Source organism: Triticum dicoccoides, chromosome 1B (assembly GCF_002162155.2).
Source record: "Triticum dicoccoides isolate Atlit2015 ecotype Zavitan chromosome 1B, WEW_v2.0, whole genome shotgun sequence".
Classification (NCBI taxonomy): domain Eukaryota; kingdom Viridiplantae; phylum Streptophyta; class Magnoliopsida; order Poales; family Poaceae; genus Triticum; species Triticum dicoccoides.
This window is the reverse complement of record NC_041381.1, coordinates 342,433,246-342,438,500: the sequence shown is the minus strand read 5'-3', so window position 1 is coordinate 342,438,500 and position 5,255 is coordinate 342,433,246.

Sequence of the window (5,255 nt, the reverse complement as noted above, 5' to 3'; positions counted from 1 at the left end):
CCCTGTAGCGGCGCGCGACCAAGGAACAAGAAGGGGGGTGCGGTGCGGGGGGCTGGGCCGGCTGGGCCGACCAGGCTGGTTGCAGTCCATGGGGCAGGGGCTGTGGCCGTGCGGGTGGGTTGGTGGCCAGCTGGGCCAGTCGGCCCAGTGGGGGGGGGTTCTCTTTTTTTGTCTTCTGTTTGTTTTTTGTTTATTAGTTTTCTATTTTATTTTCTATATATTTTTGTTTTATAAAATGTACAAGTAGTACCTAAATTAGTGTTACAAAATACCCCAATGCCACAAAAAGTTTGGTGACAAAATAAAATAGTTTAGTAATTTATTAATTGTAAAAGGCATTTAATTAATTGCTTTTGCTACTGTTTAAATCCTTATAGTTCATTTAAGCATTTTATAAAAGCTTGGTTTCTCCACCATAATTGCTTACGATTTATTTGAAACGACCCGAACATTTTAGTTTTAATTTTTGAAAACTTTTGTTGTTTGCTTTTCTTTTGAATTTGAATTTGAATCGGTTTCGAACTAACGCGAGATTAGCAACAGTAATCAAGGTGACGTGGCATTATTAGCAGAGGTTACTGTAGCTTGATTATCCAGGCGTCACAATTCTCCTCCACTACAAGAAATCTCGTCCCGAGATTTAAGAGGTGGGTAAGGGGGAAGGTTCTGGCTACGAAATTCTAGCGAGTGTTCCCGGTCTTAGTTGCTCTTCTACAAGGGGTCGATCCATTACGTTGATGTCTTCATTCCTCTGCTTCAGGTCATCATGATGAAGTCGTCATCCTTTCCTCGGGAACTCCATCGTACATACGAAGGTCGAGGGTTAACTTCGGAAGAACGGACCGCTACAATGTTGCTTATCTGGTAGATAACCTCAGGAAAAGTGGCGGAAAGTAACTCTCGAATTCATACTTAAGAAATTTTCGAGAGCAAAGTACGAAGGTGCAAAATGGAAGCTTCAAGCGCATAGGCAATCGTTTGTTGCCTGAAACAAGTGTGAAAGGGGTTTAGAGCAATGGGCATAAGCATTGTGTCTGATACCAGAATAGATCACTAGGACGGTGGCCCGTGAATTACATACGAGGCCACACGCGAGGAGCAACCTTGGGAACAGGGGGGTACAGGAGAGTCAGGTTTCGATCCTGTGGAACTGTGGGTTATGGGCCCAGCATGTGGTTCAAAAGTAGGAAGGACGCCGACATATTGCACGGTCATGGTAGCAAGGCATGGCAGAGGATAGCCTGTCAGTTATGTTGGCAACAATGTTGGTACCAAGGGCGAGGGACGAAGAGAACCATTTTCCTGCTCGTTGAACGAGGCGGACCAATAGGCAAAGTTCTCATCCATCGGGGGTTACCAGGATGTCGTCAGCAATAGTAATAGGGTCACACTGACAGAGTTGTAAACCGAGGTGTTTACCTAAGCAGGAGAATATTACTGCTTAGATCATATAGATCACAAGAAACGTTAGCCCAACAAATGGAAAGAAAAATATGATTATCAGATTAAACAAAACAATGGAAAGGAAAATGTGTTTAAACACATATTTCAAAGGTATATCCTTCGAAAGGACGAGCAGAGCATGATATCCATGACATGATATAATGTACAAAATCCTCTAGGTGAGGGGAGAGAAATTTCATGATGTTACCCATACAACGGTGTTTGGATAATTGAGCAGGAAACATTTAGCATTGGGCTTCAAATGTCCTTGTTGAAAATCAGCATACAACCGACATGCTTCAAGATAGCATTGACATGGTCATCAGGTGAAGATCAGACTTTGGAAACACAAAGGATCCATCAGGAACAACTTATAGAATAAGTCTTATAGTTTCCTCATGGAGGAATGGATAACATTGCTAAAAGGGAACTATAACAATAGGGCCTCCGGCCAGGTGGGTTAGGTATGACACCACCTTACCGGGTCATATAAAGACCAACGTTATAGCTCTTGGAAATATGTTCCAACCATCATATCTGACCGAGATTCAGATTTGATTGGTGTCAGGATACCTCAGACTCAGGATGCCCGAGAAGAAAAGGTGCGACACAAATTGACGAGAAGACATCGTAAGATTCTCGGGAAATGAACCATGGGAGCAAGTTCTGAAACAAGAGTTCATCATTAAATCAAGGAGAGGGTTAGGAGGTGGCTGAGGGACTCAGCGACAATTCATTGAGATTCCCAAAAGATGGATTTCCATAATTATCTGAGCAAGGAGATAACACTTGTCAGATCAAATGATATAATGATGTATGCTCGAGGAGAACATCCATGAGTAAACATTGGTTGAAAGGTGCACCCGAAATATGGGCATAGGTACATGATCAATGTTTAGAATGGTGATTCAATAAGCCATAGACGTAGAATGAAACTATAGACCAATAACTTCAAAGCAAGAGGGTTGCTCGAAGTTTAGAATTTACACATCACAGACCATTTGTCGGTATTCCGGTTAGAAACAACACGGGGACCAAGAAAAGAATGGTGATGTTAATAAGTATCACTGATATCAAGAATTCTTAAGGGTGGTGAATTTCTCACAACATCCTTGACATAAAAGATGGTAATACTCCAAGGTAAAGAAGAACAGATGCTGGATAGTAAGGATCTCAAGGTATAACACAAAACACGAATAAGTTTGTGTTGAACGGAAGGCAATAAAGTGGTCGACGATAACACAAACCATCGAGGGGCAAGGACGGTATTTCTCATCATGGATTCAATAGATATCCTGGAAGAGCTCATAAGGTTGATGATGATCACGACACATTTGTCGAGAGATTTCATGAAGATGTAATCAATCAGCGACGACATCAAGTCAAAGGAATGAGGTAGTGGAAGGTTATTGGAACCATGGGTAGGACACAATCTTGAAATCAAGATTGTTGTTCAAGGCGAACTGATATGACGAGGAAGATCGACGTAAGCTTAGCTCATCGTCGAAAATTTTGTGCTCCAGGAAGAAGGACCAGGTAGCACAGTTAGAAGTTTGCACGATAATGATATAGCCGATAAGGCTAGGAATGACTTGAAGGATCATTAAACTCGTAAGCAACAAGAATTACTTAGAGTTATTGAATCGGAGTGCGGAATCGATTCACTTATCGGTGTTCTCGAGCGACTAATAACTCAGAACAGAAAATTGGAATCGGTGAGAAATAACAATTGATGAAGAACCCATAAGAAGTTATGTAGTTCCACGATATTCTCGCGGTACCAGAGGGTATACTCAAGGGTAGAGCGGGATAGAGGTTGGACAAGTGAAATCATTTGCAGAAGGCAAGCACTTAAACTTGTCCAAGAAATGGGATCAAAGAAGAACAATATGGTCGAAACCACGGTCGCAAAAGACCAAACATAGATAAGAGAAGAAGTTATAACAAGGGGATTATTATTACTACGAGAAGCTTCCATGATAAGTTCCACCTCGGGTCCATGTGCATGAACACAAAGTTCAAGGTCGACTCCCACTTCTCCAAAGCATAACCTTACATTCACTTCTTGTTTCGATAATGGCATTAGTGTTGAAAGTTTTACCTGGTGAAATACCAGATGAGTATGACCCGTGAAAACTTTCGAGTTCACACATAGTAAGGAAGGCATAGGTTCAACCCATCAGGGCATCTTACGATCATATACCACAAACTTCGGGGTAAATAATACAAGCTCGAAAGTAGAGCATTGTTCAAAAGCAGATGATACAATTTACCAGAGGCATTATATACCCATGGAAAGGCTCTCAAGGTTATTCAATATGAAGGACACTGTCGGATAAAATCCAACAAGGAACCGATGGTCCACAAGGGATCTGAGGTGAGCATCGGTACTCAACCAGAGGAAGAAGAATGCACAAGCATCATATTATAGAACATATGAATAATTCGATGCTTAGATTGTTGGGTAACGTTGCAGAAAACAAAAAAATTTCTACTCGTTTCACCAAGATCATCTAGGAGTTCATCTAGCAACGAGTCTTTGGATGCATCTACGTACCTTGTAGATCGCGAGCGGAAGCGTTCAAAGAACGGGGATGATGTAGTCGAACACGACGTGATTCGAATCACCGGAGATCCTAGCACCGAACGGACGGCACCTCCGCGTTCAACACACGTACGGAACAGCCACGTATCCTCCTTCTTGATCCAGCAAGGGAGGGAGGAGAGGTTGAGGGAGATGGCACCAGCAGCAGCACGACGGCGTGGTGTTGATGGAGCTGCAGTACTCCGGCAGAGCTTCGCTAAGCAATAAGGAGATGGAGGAGGTGTTGGGGAGGGAGAAGGAGGCAACCAAAGGCCAAGGACTCAAGGTATGAAGTCCCTCCTCTCCCCCACTATATATAGGGGTGCCAAGGGGGGGTGGCCGGCCCTAGGAGATCCAATCTCCTAGGGGGTGCGGCGGCCAAGGGGGGTTTCCCTCCCCCCCAAGGCACCTAGGAGGTGCCTTACCCTCCTAGGACTCTTGCCCCCTTGAACCCTAGGCGCATGGGCCTATGTGGGGCTGGTGCCCTTGGCCCAAGCAGGCCAAGGCGCACCCCCTACAGCCCATGTGGCCCCCGGGGATGGGTGGCCCCACCCGGTGGGCCCCCGGGACCCCTCCGGTGGTCCCGGTACAATACCGATAACCCCGAAACTTGTCCCGATGCCCGAAACAGGACTTTCCATATATAAATCTTTACCTCCGGACCATTCCGGAACTCCTCGTGACGTCCGGGATCTCATCCGGGACTCCAAACAACATTCGGGTTACTGCATATACATATCCCTACAACCCTAGCGTAACTGAACCTTAAGTGTGTAGACCCTACGGGTTCGGGAGACATGTAGACATGACCGAGATCGCTCTCCGGTCAATAACCAACAGCGGGATCTGGATACCCATGTTGGCTCCCACATGCTCCACGATGATCTCATCGGATGAACCACGATGTCAAGGATTTAATCAACCCCGTATGCAATTCCCTTTGTCAATCGATATGTTACTTGCCCGAGATTCGATCGTCGGTATCCCAATACCTCGTTCAATCTTGTTACCGGCAAGTCACTTTACTCGTACCGTAATGCATGATCCCGTGACCAAACACTTGGTCACTTTGAGCTCATTATGATGATGCATTACTTGAGTGGGCCCAGTGATATCTCTCCGTCATACGGAGTGACAAATCCCAGTCTCGATCCATATAAAACAATAGATACTTTCGGAGATACCTGTAGTGCACCTTTATAGTCACCCAGTTACGTTGTGACGTTTG